Genomic DNA, 20,654 nt, shown 5'->3' on the forward strand with positions numbered 1-20,654 from the left:
TGGTTGGTTGGTTGGTTGCTGTCATTCTCCCCCTAGAGGACCCAAAGTAGCTAACAACAATTAAAACTGTACAATAATGAAAGATTTAAAATGCTATACAATATTATATTAAAACACAATTAATCAATATTGAAACCAAGATTTAAAGAGCAAAAGGCAACATGTGCTGCATATATGCCATCCCATGGTGCTTAAAGCACTTTCTGGATGCTTTACAATTTAATTCTGCAGGCTACACATTGCTCCCCACGTCCCATGAGCTGGGGACTCAATTAACCAATCTCAGAAGGATGGAGGAGTGAGTAAACCTTGAGTTACTAGGGACTGAACTCAAGTTGTGTTTTGGCTACAGTACACTGCACCATGAGGCTCTTTTTGAAATCTCTAAATCTCATAAATACAGAGTTCCCGAGACCCCGACGTACTGCTTAAAAGCCCACCTGAAGAGGAACGTCCTTGCCTGATGATGAAAGGACAAGAGGGAGGGGTCAACCTAGCTTCTCAACGTAAGGCATGCACAATGTGGGAGCCAACACTGAGAAGCCCCTCTCTTATGGCAGTGCCCTGTTGCCTAATGTGGTGTAGAAGCAAAACTGTGTACAAGTCCATTCTTCAATGAAAGCAGCCTCCCCATCATATATTCACTCGCACACCATTTGCCTGATTAGCCACACACAACCAGTCATAGAAAAAGGACCCTACCTAAGTCAGAAAAAGGGTATTAACCTGGGCATTCTCCAGAGCACAAAACTCCGAGCTGTGAACATTTCACTTTAAAAAAGGTTTGCGTGCTGAATCGAAATGCACAAAAGCTCTCGTAATTTTGCCCTGCAGGGAGGAAAAACTTTTTTTGAAATGTCTCCTTCTCACCTTCAAGAATGAAATAGTGAGAGATTTACCTCTCTGCCTTGTAGCGCGGGTGGCTTTAAGTGGAGGATTGCGTGAGGTCACTCAAGTGAGAGCCGGTAGCTTAGAGGCAATGGGCCAGCGTTCTTGTGGCCACGGTTTCAAGTCTGCAGCTAAAGGGGAATTCAAGCCACAGATGCTTCAGAAGGAAAATGCTTTTGAAATGGAACGTATCATCTCTTAGTATGGATGGGCATGCCTAGCCCACCGGAGTGGGGGTATTCAATTACTGAGCTGATATAACTTAATAAAGTGGCTTTGGAAAGTCAAGGCATGCCTAAAAGCAGACTTCTTTTTTTCTCGTTACAATTATAACAAGTATCATTACCTCCCTTTTGACCTGCCATGCATCACATCACAGCCGCTCAGCTGGAGACCGCACTATTAGCTGCAGAAAAAAGAAGCCATACCCATATTAAATGTGCCATTCTTTATTTTTCTGATCTTGGGCTATTAGTAAAGACAACGTATCAAAGACTGAATGGAGTCTGTGCACTCACACACACCAGCGAGCACATGCGCGCACGCACGCACAGACATCAAAGGCTGGATGAAACGGGCTTAGCAGCTGCAGAAGAAAAACATCAGACTTGAGCCTTGAACAAACTGAAGGTCACACTAAACCAGCATCTTGGTTCCAGTAATGACAAACCCAGATGTCTCTGAGAAACTGACAAGGAATGCTTGTTTGTTTCCAGTATCTGCTGTTTGGGGTACACAGCCACAGAATGTGGAGGCTCTAATTGTCTCTCTTCCTCTCTTCTCATGGACTGACCAATGCTTTGTGAGTTTTTCAAAACAACCTGCCTATCTAAGAGGACTTTTTTGGACTGTAAGTCCCAGGATTCCTCCGCAAACATGAACATGTGGGTTAAAAGACAGGGGATCTGGGGATTTCTAATCCAAATAGGAACTTTTCTGTTTTCTCTCTTCTTTTTCCTCTTGTTCTCATTTGTGTTCTTTATTTAGTTACAGTGAGCCAGACATGACACACCGTCGCAAAGGGCACATTCGCCCTGAAATTATCCAGCAACAGAGAAGCTTCAGGAGAGCCTCCCTCTGCTTTCGCATGTGTTTTCCCCACTACTCTTTGCATAGGTACATTGAGCTGAGATGCAGAAGGTGAGAATTTTTCCAAAGTGCCATCCACTGTGGAGGAAGGCTTTCTACCGCACCCTTCATTGTAGATGTTCACAAGGTAGCCAAAAAACACACAACCCCTATATATATATGCAACAGCTGGCTGAATAGCTCAGTATTTTAGGTCTCCGACACCATACTGGCAGGGTAGATGGGCTTTGTAATCCAAAACACCTGAAAGGCACCAGCATGGAGAAAGCTGTTGTGGTCACGACTCAGAAGCAGAAGAATTTGACTAATAAATGGACAATCCAGTTTGTGCCCTAAAGTATTTTTAATCCAGTGATCAGAGAAGGAAGATGCAAAGTTTTTGTAATTCCAAAATGTTGTAAAGATACAATTATAACCTTCTCCTGCTACCTCCTCAACTGCCAAGCTTTATTTGACCAACTGGTTATGCTCCAAATTCACCCAAATGCAGTTTTACCTGCCTCTCCTGTTTACAGATAAACATGTCATCAATTAATCCAATATACCTGCACAAGAAGAAAGGCTTTAAAAAATAAATCTCAGTTTGACAAATATGTTTGTTCATCCCCTAAAATACCCCTCCCCATTTTTACAGCTTATATCAGTGTGGAATATTAAATTGCCACCACCTACATAAACCTAGTGTCTATAATAATTTTTAAGCACTGAAGGAAGCCAATTACATATAAAACATTTAACATGTAACTGGATTCTCATTGCACCAGATGGCTTAGATTTATATACTTCTCATCCTCTTGTTCATGTGTTGCAAAGCAATTAGATAACAGCACCCGAATGTCTTCCCCCCCCCCCCAGGATTACTTGAAGCTATGGGGCTCGGTTTCACCTAAAGCTCTTGCATTATAACGTATTTTGTGCTGGTCTTAAATTTAAGAGCAAGAAGTCAGGGTGTATTTACACACTGCATAATGCAAGGTCCTGGCTTGATTTGTGCTGCAATCGCTTAAAAGCATTTGCGGTTTCTATAAACAATTTTCGCTGGAGAAGCTCACCCAAAATCAGCTGAGAAATGAAGATGTTTCACAAGTAGTAGAATAGGATAAGGTTCAGTGTTTCTACCTCTGTGCCTCCCATCTCTATTCTTTCCTGCCTTTTTTTTTCAACACTTATAATCATCATCATCTTGAGAAGGGACCCTATGGATCATTGAGTCCAGCTCCTGTCAGGGAGGCACAGTGAGGAATTGAACCTCTGGCTTCACAGCTAGAGACCTAAACCACTGAGCTATCCAGCAGTTCTTAGGTCTCACCTCCTTCTTTTCCTATACCTCTTCCTCCTAGCTTTTGACCTAGTCCTCTCGTTTTCTTCATAGTCTAGATCAGTGGTTTCCAATCTTGTAGTCCAAGATATTCTTGGAGGAGAGCTCCCAGAAATCCTGGCTAGCACAGCTAGTGTGAGGGCTTCCAGGTAGATAAGGGCATGAATACGAAAAATGGTGATTCATTTTGATTCTTCATGATTCATCAAGGTTGACGAATCACAAATTACGAATTTATGATTTTTTCCTGATGAATCTATTTGTCCATTCTTTGACTTTAAACTCTATAAAATGCCTGCTTCAGCAACTAGAGACACCAAATTCACAGGAATGTTTCCGCTGATGCTCTTCTACAAGCTGTGCAGGTTTGGTAAAGTTTGAGTTTTGGACATCCTAGTTATACACCCACAAGGAGCCCCCCCAGGAAAGTCTCCACCCCCCAACCACATAGAATCATCAACATCACAGAGGAGCTGCTACTGACTCTACTCTATGATCCCTCAATATCACAGAGGAACTTCTACTGACTCTACTCTATGATCCCTCCAAGTTTGGTCAAGATTAGGTTTCAGACATCCAGGCTATACACCCACAAATCAGGTCCCCCAGGAAAGTGCCCTTTAGCAGTTGACTTCAGGAAATCCAGTCTTCACTAAACCTGGAGGGACTATAGAGGAGAGTCAGAGGAATTTTCTCTGTGATTTTGGTGTCTCTAGATGCTTGTGGGGGGGATTTTTCTGGGAGGACCCAATTTGTTGGTGCATAATTCAGACATCTGAAACCCAATCTTCACCAAACATGGAGAGTTAGTAGAGGAGAGTCATGAGAAGCTTCCATGCAATTTTAATACCTCTGGGTGTCTGGGGGGCCTTTTATAGCCAAATGAACTGATGAATCAAAAATCAATGAAATTGCATTGATTTGTATTTGATAGGGGCATTGATTTGTACAAATACGAATCAATGAATTTGTGATTTTTGAACGAATTTGGTGATTATTGCTTAATTCATGCCCATCTCTACTTCTGGGAATTTTAATCCAAAAACATTGGGGACCCAAGGTTAGAAAGCAGAGCTCTGTGCCCTCTTGCTTGGGATTGGGTCCTGCAGGAATACTTCTAGGTATACCTATACAAGTTTAGGCTGCTCTATAAGGAACACTGAAGCAGTTTTCCTGAAATTAAATTCTGATAATACAGGGCAACAGCTTGCTTGCACACAGCCTGGACACTCTATGGACAAATAACTGGAAAGGTAATCATTCTGTTTGAAGAAGCCCATGCTTATCTTTTCCTATCTACCTCTCCAGGGTTAGCTACACCAGTCACATATTTAAGACGCAGCCATGTGAGTAATTTTTAATCGTTTGTGGCATTTATAATGCAATTAAGAATCTAAAGTACAAGCTGTTATTACAATTTCATTACTGAAGTAATAGAACCCTATTGGCATTGGAGTAAAGTTTGCATAACTTCTTGTGGCTAATTGTGCCTAATTGGGAAAAATAATAATTAAAAATGGCAGGATGCATCTCAATCATGCATCAGACCATATGACCATTTGCATAACTGATATGCACCTCCACATCTTGTTTATTAGTCAGCATTAGCAGAGCAAACCATACCTGTCTGGCCAGTGTTCCATATTTGGGGGCTAAACCAATGTGATAGTCTCAGCTAAACTCAACTCACTGAAATTGAGCTGGTCACACAACCATAATAAATAAATTCATTCATTCATTCAATTCACTGTACTAATGAAGCTTCCATAAATCCTGATGTAAGAGGTCTTATTCATTCATGTGGTCTACTCCAGTTGCCACTAACATATAGATAGACCCCTAATATTTAAATTGACTGGTTTGCTCAGTGGTTTAGGTAGCTGGCTGCAGAGATAGAGGTTGGGAGTTCAATTCCCCACTGGGTCTCCTGAGAGAAGAACCAACCTATGTAGCCTTGGGCAAGCTGCACAGTCCCACAGCGCCCCTAGAGGAAGGGAAGGGTAAACCATTTCTGAGTATTCCTCCGAGCTCTGGAAAGGGTCTCCATATGTAAGAATTAACTTGAGAAATTGTTATTGTTGTTGTTGTTGTCATTGTTTAAAAAAACAGCAGACACAGTCAACAAAAATTATAAAAACATTAACTGGTATTTTATAACAGATAAAAGTTTAAACCAAAAACCTACGTGTCTGCTGAATATCAACACAGTATGTATGCTGTTTCTAATATCACCATGTCTTTTTGTAGCTCTGATTATGTTATTTCTGAGATCTGCAACTGCTTATAGTACTGTGTGAAATTTCTTGATATTGTTCCCAAAACCCAAATGACTATGGAAACCACTGGTGTGTTTCATTCACTAATGAGGTGTTTCAGTTGCCAGGTCTCTGTATATTGTTAGTTTTTACAATTCTTTATTTTCAACTCTGGCATCCCCTGGAATTGCAATGTCAATGATCCAGACATTTCTCCATCCTTTTACTACTATATCTGGTGTGTTATGTTCAAGGCATCTATTAGTTTGGATCCAGAAATCTGGATGTCTGTTGTTGTTGTTTAAATTACCCATAATACCTACTTCCACCAAGAAATAAAGAAACAAACAAATAAACAGAAGTGACCGCTTGCTGTTTCCTGTTTGTTTGTTTGTTTTCATTGTTTGTGAGGTCCCAGTGGACTCCAGAGAACCCTGGACCATGACATCGGCCTCTGGATCCCTTGAAAATGCACAGCCCTGCCTTCTACTACATCCATCTTGCACCTTGTTCCCACCTACAGAAGCATCCTGGAATGGAGATATTTCAGCCAACATTGCATTTCCTCAAAATATTATATTTAGGGTTTGGAGGGACTTATCAAATAAAACGGCCTGAAATATTCAAAAACCATCCCGGGGGGGAAGCATTGATTGACAGCGCTAAATATATATATTTGCAAAAGCAGGGCTGGCCTCATTGTAGGTGCCCTCTTTATTTATTTTTATTTTATTTGGCTTTAATTCTCTGGCAGCTCCCGTCATTGCTGCGGCCGCCGTGGCTCACTCTCTCAGCAATGGAGAAGAGCCCCCGGAGAATTCAGAAGAGCTCTCTTCTCCGAGCGGCCGGCAGTCTTCTCAAGCATCACAAATTCTTCTAAAAGCAGGCTGCACTCAGCTTGCTCCGGAGAGCAGCAGGAGGCCAGGCCTTTTGGCACATTTCAACTCTTGAGTCAGTCTCAAGTCTCTCCCGTGGGAAAGCTTCAGTTCCTAGAGGCATCTGAGAGGATGATCAGCAGCCCCGAGTCCTCACGACTTTTCCTCGCCCACCAGGCCACCGCCACTAGCAAGCCATGACCCCAAGGGGATCAGAGAAAGTGGCAAGCTGTCCCGGGGTAACGCCCCTCCAATATTCTACAGTATGTCATCTTCTATTAGATGTCGTGTTCCCAATTCCTTCTGTGATCTCTTTCCAGCATTCTCATGCCGACTCGTCCTCTCGTTCATCAGTTTTCAGTACTTCTGCATCACAGTCTATTTCTGTGACTCCGTAGCAAACACAGGAACATTTGCAGGTACTTTTAAATGTCTGAGACATCACTTTTGGCCCTCTGAGACTCCACCAGACAAACAACTCTGAAAATGATAAATATTAGGCAAAAGGGAAGATGCTCAGAAAAGAAGATCCAACATGAGATGGATTGACCAGGGATGTTGGCAAGTCTGAGTCCCATGTCTGGGTTTGAGTTTTTGGTACCAAGTCCTGAATCCAAAGCCTCAGGTCTGAGTCCCTATTAAAAACAAACCTTTTCCCCCCAGAAAAAAGGGAAAGGTTCCCAGTAGTGAGTTGAGTTACCAGTGTGTCTTCAGTCTGACTTGACAACCAGTTCCACAACTCAAGACCTCATCCTGGGGATTGACTCAAGAAAGGAAGCCACACCCCAGACCTGAACTAGGCTGTTGGGGGTAGGACCTTTTGGAAGTCATTTGAAGGTCAACTGCTTTGGTTTGGATTCCTGTCTTGAGCAAGGGGTTGGACTCAGTGGCCCAATTCAACTATCCTATCATTCTAAGATTAATTCACGAGGTCATCATAAGTCAGAAGCAACTTGATTGCATTTAACAAGAACGAGGTAATGTCCAGTCCAAGCTCAGAGGAACTCATAGTGGAGACCAGGGGGTGTTGGATACCGTATTTTTCCATGTATAAGATTCCTCCATGTATAAGACGCCCCCCCCCACTTTACTAATCCAAAATTAAGAAATCTTAAGTGGGGCTTAACAAGTGTAGGGGGAAAGGGGTCAAAGCGCTGCACGATCGCTTTGATCCCTGCTTTCCCCTCCACTTGTTTTTGTTCTCTCCTCAGCTTACTTCTGTGTATAAGATGACCCTCAAATATTAGTCTAAAGATTTTAGACAAAAGTATAGTCTTATACACGGAAAAATACGGTATATTGTGTCCATGTCCTGGAGAACTTGATGAGTTAAAGTTCTAATAAGTAACTTTTCCAAGATCTGGCTGGACAAGATGGATGGACCAGAGAGAAGCAAAGGCAGGGTAACAAGTAATCAAGTAATGAAGTCTGAAAGAGACCATAACCTGCTGGTTGTTACTATTGTCATGAGTGGAGTAACAGTTAAAATATTGACCCTACTTCTTTGGGTTGCTGTGATGATAGAGGAAGGACTTGTAAACCACTCAAGTTCAAGAGAGGACATTTTGGGCATAAATGTAGTGAACAAATAGCTAAATTAAAAGCAAGAGTGTGAAACTCATGATCTTCTGCAAATAATCCAGATATGTTCAGATCTAAACGGAACAGCTGTGGTACATTTGACTCAGTTAAAAATTCCAGACATTTCAGTTTTGAGTGGTGTAAATCATGGAATCCTTCTGGGCCATCTCTCTGGGATGGGACTTGGAGGCACTGTTTTACAGTGGCCCTGGTCCTTCCTGGAGGGGAGAGCCTGGGGGTGGTGCTGGGAGGCTCCTGTTCAACACCTTGGCTGTTGGCCTGTGGTGTCTCTCAGGGATCTGCTTTGTCCCCTCTGCTATTTAAGCATAATAAAGGGGATATGAATCCCTTGTGCTGTACTTTTTTGTTGCTGTGGTGTGTGTGTGTGTGTGTGTGTGTGTGTGTGTGTGTGTGTGTGTGTGTGTGTGTGTGTGTGCAACAGAATTTTAAATCAGTTTGTTTAACTGCCATTTAATGTTCCACATGTTGGACTTTTTTCAGCTTACTCATTTTTATTTCTATTTGTTTTAAATCATGTTGTAAACTGTCTTGAATCCCAGTTCTGGTACAAAATTGAGATATAAGACAACTAACTAACTAACTAACTAACTAACTAACTAACTAACTAACTAACTAACTAACTAACTAACTAACTAACTAACTAACTAACTAACTAACTAACTACCCTTTCCAAAGGGACACCCCTGCTTGCTGTGTTTCTCTACGGAAGGAGCAGATAGCATCTGTGATTCTCCAGATGTTGTTAGACTGCCCCTCGCTGGTCATCCATGAAAACTGGCTGATGGAGTTCAGGTCCAGGAACATCCGGAGAGCCAGAAGTTTTGTAGTCCTGTTCCATGGCAAAAATTGGCACTCAGTAGTCATTTTTGGACTGCTGCTCATTAGTCAACAATTAGTCAACAATCTGTAAAGTCAACATCTGTTCACAGAAGGCAGTAGCATCCATCAACCCCAGTGTTAGTATTTAACAGCTAAATGCAATATACTTATCTCAAGGGTGGGGCATATAGAAATGTCCCCCCTAAAAGATCTTAATGGGTGGGTAGAAATATGTGGAAACAAAGACCCCTCAAAAATAATCTCTAAAAGCATTCAAGCTTCTGAAAGCCATTGCAGACTTGGAGAGGAGGTGAATCAGTAGCTACTGCCATATGATTTTTGGATAGTGTCCATGCCAGCAATTAAGCACATAAACACAGTAAACCACTGTCAGAAACCCACCAACACAGGAGTCCCTCTACCCCACGGCCTTCAAACCATAGTTTGGATCTCAGATACATTTGAAACTGAGGCTCAAAACTGACAATATAGACAGCACATTGCTAGATGGAAAACTTCCTTTATAGGTAAAAAGATGACTGTTTATCCTAACCTTGGCTTGCCTTGCAGATAGAGGCTTCCTGGACAAATCTGACTGGTGAGCCATGGAGCTTTGAAGAAATTATGGATCTGGAGGGAAAACTCTATGATAGTAGGAAATCTCTGTTCCCCTTTCTCTTTGATTTGACCCTTAAGGCTAAAGGGTCGAGATGGGGATATGATACTATAGAGAGCAACTGACATATTGGCTGCATGACCTTGTTCTTTTGATACTAAGATGTTCTGGTCCTAACCTTCAGTTACTCTTTGACTATGGGTATTTCCATATCACCCAACTATCCTCCAAGGTGGAGGACATTAAAGTATTACATTGTCCCAGACATGCTGTCTTGCCTGTGTAAGACACTCCAATGACTCAGGGCCATTGACAATCCTGTAACATTTTTTAATTAACCCCAATGTTCTGGCACCGTTCCATCTTAAGTAATTGAGCTCAGCCTCATATTCTCTCATAGTCCCTGTATGAGTAAGTTACTCTTCACATTCACTGGGCGAAGATTTATGGGGGCTGATTAATAAAGTAAATGTCATTTGGCATTAAAAAGGGAGTGCAGAACTATTGGTGCGCGCCAAGACTGTTATACTGCCCTTCTCAAGACTGGGGAAAAGATGAGTTTGAGGGTGACATATATCTTCCTGGGTTCATACCAATCAATTGCTGCTTATCAGATGCTAGGAACAAGTCTCCGTTTTGATCTGCTGATGGTCTTCTCAGGAACATCTGGAAAATTTGAAAAATTAGAGGCTTTTGGACTACAAGTATCCAGACCATAGTATTTAGAGTGCTGGTGTCTAAAACATGGATTTTCCCAGTCTCTGTCTAGATTCAAGTTCTGAGCCCAGTTCTTCACATGGAAAAGAGGCAAAGAGGCTGACATGTTCTCTTCAGCTTATGGGGAAAATGGGAGCAGTAGTCCAATGTATCTGAAGAGCACCGAGTTGGAAAAACAAGCTGGTCTGTAATTAACAGACAAGCTGGTCTGTAATTAAGCAAAAATTAACAAAAAAATGACTCTTCTGTGAGATTTTGAGCCCCTTCATCAAATCTCACATTTCCGATCTATGGAGCCTGTCCATGGTTCTAATAAACCAATGGTTCCCAACTTTGGGTCCCCAGATGTTCTGGGACTGCAACTCCCAGTGCTTTCCTTGTACGTTCCTTTTTCAAAAGCTGCCCCAAAAAATTGAACTTTTTTTTTTGTAGAGCAGTGGGTTACAGTCCTAGCCTGCTGGGATCAATGGAGATCAGCTCTAACAGTCTATGGTGCTGCTCAAGCATTGTGAATACGGTACAGGTCTCAAGGGTCACACACTATCTTGATACACTTGATCTGATCAATTCCTGTTGATTCATCGAATTCAGGGGGGAAAATCAGGACTTCTTTAAACCAGTAGTGGGTAAGTGATGGCCTTGAATCTTACCTAGAGGTATACTGTATCTATGAAGATTCTCAAACATCCAGGTGAGGCTATCTGGAAGTTGAGTCATGCCAACTTACCTAGAGGTGTGTAGATTTATATTTCTGGACTATATTTCCCAGAATTCCCAAGGCAGATTTGCTACGTGGAAAATTCTGGAAGGTGTAGCCCAGTAACACAAATCTGTGTATCTCTAGTCTCATGCAGCCCCTGCAGCTATTTGTCCACTTCCTCGTAACTTTGTCAAACGAGATGCAATATGAAGGCTGAGGTCAACTTTATTGGGGATTCTAAAATAAGTTATACAGGACCGACTGTGCATCTGAAGAAGTGGCCCATGGTCCACGGAAGCTGAGATCCAATAAAGCTTGTTAGTCTCTAAAGTGAAACTAAACGCTTCATTTCTTTTAACTAAAATTAGTTAGATTGGATAGCTAATCTGCTTTCCAAAAGGCGTTATGTGGGTCACATTGGTCTGTGGATGTGAATCAAGTTCAGTCCCTCATATTGGCAAGGAGAGCAAGAAAGGCTCCTTCTTAAAACCCTGAGGTGCTACAGTGGTGCCTCGCTTAATGACGTTAATTCATTCCAATGAAATCGCTGTAGAGCGAAAACGTCATAAAGCGAAAATAAAAAGGCCATTAAAATGCATTGAAAACTGTTCAATGTGTTCCAATGAGCTAAAAACTCACCATCCAATGAAGATCCTCCATACGGCGGCCTTTTTTGGTACCTGTATAGCAAGGAATCCGTCCCTAAGCACAGCGGGGAGCCATTTTGAGCACCCGGTGACCATTTTGAAAACCCAACGATCAGCTGTTTTGATCGTTGTAATGCGAAGAATCGGTTCCCGAAGCAGGGAACCGATCTGCGCAAAGCAAAAAAAAAAACAAAACCCATTTAAAACATCGTTTTGCGATCGCAATTGCAATCACAAAAACATCATTGTGAAGCGGATTTGTCATAATGCGGGGTAATCGTTAAGCGGGGCATGACTGTATTTGAGGTAGTCTTCATTTTAGCTCTTGTATTAAGGGTTTTAGGGAGGTCTTTCTCCTGGTTCCACAGCCCTTAGAGGTTTGCTTGGTGTACACAAAGGACAACAGGGCCTTCTTGGTTGCTGCTCCCACACTGTGGAATTCCCTCCCACAGGAAACCAGGCTGGATCTTTCCCTACTGTCCTTCCACTGACAGAAGCTAAAGACTTTTCCCACACCCCACACAGGCCTCTTACGTGTAAATTGTTCCTGAGAAAGGGATTTTAAAGTGTGTGTGGGGGGGAGAGAGACAGTTTTTTCTTATTTTAAATGTTTGTCAAATTGTTTCACAGGGATTTTTACAATAGGACCGCACTATCTGCAGGATCGATACCCACACTATCGCTTATTATTTGCCCCAAAATATTAAATACCCAACTCTCCCCAGAAATATGCATTTACAAGGTATATCACCAGAACCGGCCACTAGAGGGAATTAGAGAATATATGTATATATGTATATGTATATATGTGAACCAATTCCCCACAGTTGCCATAACCGGTATTTGATAATTATTTATTTAATTAATATGTTTCTGTTTAAAAATGTGGTTTATTGCATTTGCAGCTATTTCAATATTAGCATTTTAAATAATTTGTAAGTCCCCTTAAGTCCCTCTACAAGGAGAAAGGTGGGACAGACAGACAGACCAATAGCAGCTGTTAGTTGGAGGTTACGATATTAGACTACTAGATGAACCTAGAACCTATTAACTCAGTGATTCCCAATGTTGGGTCACCCCGGTGTTTTTGGACTGCAACTCCCAGAAACCCAAACCAATAGAGCTGCTGGTAAAGGCTTCTGGGAACTGCAGTCAAAGAACACAGATTGGAAACCACTGGCTAAACTGATGATAAGAAAAGATCTTATTTTCTCAGTTGTCCTAAACATTTTAAAATTGAGGAGGATGGTATCACAATGAGGAACTGCAGGGACATCCCATGTCCTTCTAGGTTGGTTCCAGAAATGAGTTGATGTATGGATGATGTCTCAGCAAATCCAGGAAACGAGCAGGACATCTCACACTTCCCTGTTGGAAACAATTCAACATGAGAGCAGGATTGCATGAATGGGAAAGATGTCTCATTGAAACATTAACTGACTAAAATTTGGGAGAGGGAGTTGTCCTTTGTTTCATATGAGAAAGGTTTCCATTTCTCACTCAACTTAACTAGCAGCTGCCGACCATTAATTGCAAGTGTTCAGCATTTCATCAAAAACTAAACCACCTGTTCTTAATGACTATGCACTGCTTTGAGACTGGAGGGTCAAAATGGGTAGAGTGAATTATATTGTTCAACTGTACAGTTAGCAAATGCCTGTAATTTGTATGTGCAAACTGACTTCTGTCCATAGTCCTCACTGGAGGCTTGGCAGATGGTTGGGTTTGATTCTTTGTTCTCCCTGCCCTGCTTCCTCCTTCAGAGTGGTGCCCATGGGAGGAGGCAGGGTGTGGAACCTGCGGAGCCAATGCAACGCCCGCGGGCCTATTACCGCCGAACAGCACCAGGCCAACCAACACTGGTAAGTGCCCATCTCTAGTAGGCACAAGTTTGCACCATTGTGCATGAGTGGTACACAACCCAAAATGGCAACAAGGAACCCTTTAACCAACAGCCATCTGCCACTACCGGTAACAGCATTCCTGTTACACAGGAGCAGCTACACGAAAGGATAATGCTCATTGTTATGCATGTAGAAAGAACTGTAAAAGGAAGTATCATTGGTCTTCTGAAGATTCGAGGATGTGAGAAAGAGACACACACAAAACAGAATATAGAAACACCTAGTTGCATCGATTCTTTTCATTAACCCCACATGCTTCAGGGAAGCTAAGGCAACAAGGGCAGTCTAGTGAAATATCACCAATGCAGAGGATCCCAAGAAATGGTTGTAATTCCTCAGAGGCATCCCTGCCACATTCTCCCTTCTGCAGCTGATGAGATCCAACGGTGGTGCTTTCATTTTTCATATTATTAATATGCTGGATATATTCCAATTAGTTCCGGCAAATTAAGTGTCCTTGCTGTAGCACAAGGCAAGGACAGTTCAGTAGGCCTCACTGGAGCATTTCATCTTGTGAGTTTCCAGCCAGGATCACAGGCGTGAAAATGCAGCCATCGGGTAGAATGTATCATTAAGTGTGACCTCGCTGATACCAAACCCTTAGTCTTATCAGCAGGATGCTTGCTTCAGCAGACACTTAGTCCCAGCTGTGCCTCAGGAGCAGAAAGGAAATGTTTGTTGCATTCATACTTTATATTTCAAGGTGTACTGACGAAGACATAGCAAACATAAGAATCCTGCTTGATCAGAACAAGGAAACATTTAGAACAAATTCCGGTGAGGTTTTTTTGCATGTACCGATAGATGTATTCGAGAAGTTCAGAAGAATGATGATAATAGGCACACTGTTTGTACTTGTAACTTCTGACATGTAAAAATATACTGGGAGGTTCTGGTTAGCTATGTTTGGAAATCAGTTACTGGAAGACTTGTCCAGTGACTGATTTTCAAAACATCAGACTTGCTTCTACTGTCTAAAGTTTTTGAAAGAAAGAAAAAAAGCATAAAGTATCTGGAGGATCTTGAACTATGGATGAAGTTAGTATGTTTGTTTGCTTGTTTCTTTGTTTTAACAAAGTGAATAAATAAGATAGAAGCCATCCAATACTTATAAAACAGGCCCAGCCAAGTGCATCAGGCCAATATTGACTAGACCAGTGGTTCTTAACCTTGGGTTATTCAGGTGTTTTTGAACTGCAACTCCCAGAAGCCTTCACCAGCAGCTGTGCTGGCTGGGGTTTCTGGGAGTTGCAGTTCAAAAACACCTGAGTAACACAAGGTTAAGAACCACTGGACTAGACCATGAGGAGTCAGGAGATGTCAAAACAGGCCAATTCACTATTGGATTTCAGCAGTGTTGGGTGATCAGGACCATGGATAGTTCCCACTGTGCTGAATTAGGAGAGCAGAGGAAATACAGTATTTTGTTAAGCAAAGAAGTCCTCAGAGCTATAAAAAGCTGGTGGCCCCTGGTTTCCCAGCAGCAGCACCTTGCAAATAGTCTCACAACTGCTTCTACTGTCTTGTGGCCCTGTGAGTTGGAAAATAGGACAATCTGTAGGGAGGCCATCCTCAGCATCAGAGGTGAATGGGAGAACTATATCTTCAAATATATAGAAAAGGATGTTGAGTTTCCCCAGCTGTGAAGCAACCTGTAGCCCATTTGATCTGAGTATTCAGCAGCAGAGTGGGAGACATGGCAGCTGGTGGGAGGGAATTCTCTAAAAAAGTTATATATCTGCTGGGGGAAAAAACTTCCTTTTCTCTTTTATGAACCTTATAACTATCCATTTTGGTGGGTGACCTCAATATATGTGCTACTTTCAACAAAATATGGAAATGAAGCTTATTAATGGAGTCAGTTTCCATTTTACCAAAGTGTTAGTTAACACTGTCCAACCCATACTTCATCTGTGATTGTCAAGACCTCACAAGGATAACCGACTCTCTCATGAGTCCTACAAAGATTTATAGACGTCCCAAGCAAAGAGAAGAGATTCTATGATTCATCATAGATGGCATTACTTCAGTAAAGGGTTAATCCCAAAATGAAATCAGGTAATCACTAATAAGCATCTCCAAACTCATCTGGGCATCTGATTTTAAGCATCTTTATTGTTGCAATAATTTTAGACAACTCCAGAATGGGATCATTCTGTAGAGGTTCTATTTATTTACATCATTTCTAGGTTCCATATGAAAAACATGTTGTCAATGAACATGGTTCTGATTTCCCAGCTTTGCCAAAGGTAACCCAATAGTGAACTTGGCTTCTTTGAAATGTCCTTGGTCAATGCTTGACTTTTTTTAACAAGATCCAATTCCATAGAAGTTCATTTTTAAAACTTAGAGAGAGATAATCATTGTGTGAGCATATTCTCGCTTCTTATGTTGTGTCTCTTGGTGATCGTTAATTGTGATTCAATTCAATTGCATTTCTGTGTCTGCTTGTTTTATTGTTTCATCTCAGTGTATTTGCAGAGGGCTACAGAAAACCGCAAGTCATGTGGGACAGAACTTGAGAGAGCAAGTTGGGTTGAGACAAGAACTACTGACTCAAAATTGTTGAGGTTTTTGTATGTGGTTGTGAAAGTATGGGGTGACTATCTAGAGCTGCAGATAACTTTAGCAATGAAGGAGCTTTCATCTCTCACTCCTTGCAAGCAGCAGATGTTAGTGACTCCAAAAGGAAGTCACTAAAGTTTGGACTGATCTTTGCAGGAGCTTTCCAAAACACTGAACATTATTTCCAACATAGACTCACTATCATGTAATGATCCTTTAAAGTTTGGATCAAAACTGGAAACACATTGACTACACTATAGACATCAGAGCCAACAGCCTCCATTTAGGAGATAAACTCAACCTAGTTTAAGAAATCAGCTTGGAATGATTCCTGTTTTAAGGAATAGAGAACTCTCAGGCGGATACTACAGTAGTCTGGTGAAAAACAGACTAGTAAATGCCTAAATAGAGGGTACTAAATTATAATGAGTTTGTCTCAGCAAACTGTGCATGCCAGTTCACACAGCTATTGCCACCAGAAGAATTACAGTCACTATCAGCACTGGTAGGGTACTCTATATTAGAGGTGCGCTTTGAATTTGAAATCTATTTAGAAAATGAAGGGAAGCAGAGGCTTTTGTTCATTTCTTAACTGATCTGAAACAAAGTGAAGAGGCTCTCAGCAGCACACATGTCCAGTTTTGACTTGGTGCTTCAGAGGCTAAACATCTAGGGCCGAAGCTCTTTTTCCTTCCAGAAGATCTAAGATAGTCCACAATTTCCAGTGAAAGCAGGATGGAGTCATGGAAAAGCAGAAACAGGGCAAGGAGTAAATTGCACTGCTCCTGATGTGAGATGGGAAGAAGGAAGGAGAGAAACTGGTGTTAGCATTGCTTGTGCAATGAGACTGAGCAGTAGTTGATGGCACTGAATTTCATTCCCTATCTCAGGTCAGAGCCTCCCCATTTTCATGCTTTTGTTTTTCAATGTTCAATCAAATAAACACATACAGTTGGATCAGCACACCCATGATATGTGCCATTGCTGCCCCCCGTGGGTTCTGGAAACTGCAGATAATAGTAAACACCATACATAGCATGGTAAAAAAAAATCCAGAAAAAAGTATTTTCACAATGTATTGACAGAACTGGCCACTAGAAGGAGCCAGAGACAATACTATGTATTCCTCAACAAAAAGAATAAATAGCATGGTCTGTGGATCCCCCTAGTGACCGATTTTGGTAAATACACCACAAAAATACATATTTCTATTTTTTTGTAATATTTTTAATATTTTCAGACTGCGTACAAGTGAAACTGCAGACACTCATCCCATGGATACAGTGGTCCTGCTGATCACAAGTACCTTAAAATCAAACTGAAGAGCTCCAAATGTCCTTAGAGCAAACTGGTTGCAAGTTGTAAGACAAATAATTGGAATAACATTGAAGAAAATGACATTTATATACCCTTGTGTCTGTACCTTATGCAAGTGGTGGCTTCTGTGTTCCTTTCTTTCCTTTTCATTCCAATTGTCTGTTTTCTGAGCCAAGCCAATCCAGAAGAAAGAAACAGCATCTCCCTTACTTTGTCAAAAGTAAAAATAGAGTGACAGGGAAACATCTGCCTTGTTAAATTAAATGTTTGACTCCACAGCCATCTTCCACTTTCGTGCATCTTCTGTTCCAATTAACCAAGCACATCATAAACAAAACCACATAGCTCAGAAGGAAACGCCGTCTGTTGTGTTAGTAAAGATATTTAGCTCATGTACTTCGTTCCAGAGTTGCCACTTACTTGGCATGATCTTGAGCATCATCCTATCCCTAAAGCCTGAATTTTGTTCTTTACTTTCAGTGGTTTGAGAAAACTCTCAAAGGACCTACGATTAAGAGTACCTGACATCATCTCAACCTTGATCTAGAGACCTAGTTTTAGCAAGCTAGGGCCAAAATATCATCAGTGTTGGTCTATACTATTGTACAACATGCAGTTTGTATATATGTATATGTATGTGTAAATATGTTTGCACAGAAAGGACGAGAATGTTATATTTGCATAGTGAAACATTCAGATGAACCAGAATCTGCCTAGCATCAGACAGACAAATATATAAAGCCAGTGTGAGTTAGCAGTCTCTCATATGAGGTCCAGTATGTAACAGTGTCCAGATAGGGCTGGCAGGATGTGATGGAGCCATAATATGTGACAGGGCAAATGTGTAGTAGGGTGTAGTTCTCTCAGATATGGGCAAATATTTGACTGATGTTAACTAAATATGTGATGAATGTGGTGGCTTCTAAATGCTTTCTATGGATAGCCAGAGTGGTGTAGTGGATCGAGTGATGGATTAGGACTCCAAAGAACTGGGTCTGACTGAATTCCCTGCTCTGCCAAGGAAACTGACTGAGGGCACGGCACAGGTAACACCTCAAATACCTCACTTACCTTGAAAGTCTTATTAGGGTCACTTGTTTCCGACTTGGCAGCTTGAAACAACAACAACAACAACAACAACAACAACAACAACAACAAAATAAATGAATGAATGAATGAATGAATGAATGAATGAATGAATGAATAGATAGATAGATAGATAGATAGATAGATAGATAGATAGATAGATAGATAGATAGATAGATAGATAGATAGATAGATAGATAGATAGATAGATAGATAGATAGATAGATAGATAGATAGATAGATAGATAGATAGATAGATAGATAGATAGATAGATAGATTTGGGGTGGGTCATGTACCTCCCAGAGGCTCCTAATGGCAGGACGTTGCCCAGCCCTACTTTAATTAAATAAATAAGGCTGCGAGAAACCAAAACAATTGCCTCATCAACCCATGAAAAAATGCTATTCCAAACTGTCTGAGGCTATTTTACCAACAAAACAGCATCCTCAACCTTGGCTGTAACCCTAATTTCCAATGCAGGCTAATTTACATTCCGCAGAACGATCCACTTTGCTCTAACGCGTGTTTTGTCATACAATATTGTTTATTCCTGTAGAGAGAGAGCGCTCGTGTTACAATGGCTGCCTGGATTTAGTGAAGGCAGAATCTTAATTGCTGATTAAATACTTGTTTACTCCGACTACACTGTTAATAACTTACATGGGGGCTTAATCATCTATGGGTGCAGCTGGTTCTGTAAAATTAGATGAACAATCATATACCATTTTGAACATGAATAAAAGATGCGGTAAAAAATAGTAAAACTTGGTACCTGGAGTTATAAGATAGGCATCAATAATAAGACGATCATAATTTGATAGGGGAAACCTGCAAGGTCAACAGCATGCCATGAGAAAAGTGAACTTGTTTCTGGTTTATGGTCTCCTCAAGATGAAGGAGTAAGTTTATTCCACTCACAGGTGGGCATTGGTGGATTTAACCCAATACCATAGTACTAAACTGGACTGAAAAGCTATATATGGCAAAATGGAGGAATGCAAAAAAAAATCTGTTGTTGTTTTGACTTACATACTGCCCCATAGTACTAGGCACCCTCTGAGTAGTTTACAACGTAAATATACAAGGAACACTTTGCAGAATTCATCTCCATTTTAGACTGCAGCTTTGCTCAGATATGGAAATTGTCGGTCTACATGGCCAAAGTCAGCTCACGATACATGCTGTGGCTGCAAATCTTTTAAAAGTGAGAAATAAAGGCAATCGTGCCCAGTGATGACACAACTTTTCTGTCACTGGAGGAAACAGCACAACTTGGAGAGCAGGAGAGGAAACAGGTAAAGGAGATACGTGTGTGTGTGTGTGTGTGTGTGTGTGTGTGTGTGTGTGTGTGTGTGTGTGTGTGTGTGTGTGTGTGTGTGTGTGTGTGTGTTGTCATTCTTGTCAGGAAGATAGCGAGAAGAAAACAGAGCCTGCTCTGGACAGAGAATCTAACATTGTCTGTCAAATGTTAGTCGCTTTTCCACTAGCCACTGTGAAGGAGAGATTACCTCTAGCACAAAGGAGTACACTGAAGTGGAATTGTCATTTCTGTTGCTGAATAAATAACTTGGGAACTCAAAACAGTTTTTACTGAGTTTTTACCTCACAGTGTTCATTTTGTTTGCTCAGCCAGACCCAGAAAAGAGAGGCTGTGAAAGGAATGTTCTTGGCTGATTTTATCAGCCAGTCAAGCAATAATCTCTCGGCAACAGAGTACAGGAAATCCGTCGGTAAAAATCCTGATTTTTTTGAAGTGCAGGCCCCATATCCACCAAGGCTGCCATTGACAATTCAACTCGGACATTCCAAGGAGAAGAGTCGCCCAAACTAGCCGTCATTCAACACTAGTTCCTAGTTTGTCTTGAAAATGTATCTAGACTCACTGGCCTTAGTCGAATGGATGGATGGATGGATGGATGGATGGATGGATGGATGGATGGATGGATGGATGGATGGATGGATGGATGGATGGATGGATGGATGGATGGATGGATGGATGTGCACACTCCTTAAGGAGGTCCATCTTGCCTCCATCCTCCTCATTATGCTTTCCCTTCACTATCGACAGAGGCTGCTCTCAATCATCCCGCATTAAGTGGCCCCATAACAGTGTGATGTTGGGGAAGAGACCCAGGGTGTTCCTCCTACCCCCACAAAAAAAGCAAGATAGATTCCACACACATGTTTTTCAGCAAATGCAGAAATTAAACATTGGAATCTGAAAAGCTCTTCCGAGCAGCTCTATTCTAGGATTG

Source organism: Pogona vitticeps, chromosome 11, assembly GCF_051106095.1.
Source record: "Pogona vitticeps strain Pit_001003342236 chromosome 11, PviZW2.1, whole genome shotgun sequence".
NCBI lineage: Eukaryota > Metazoa > Chordata > Lepidosauria > Squamata > Agamidae > Pogona > Pogona vitticeps.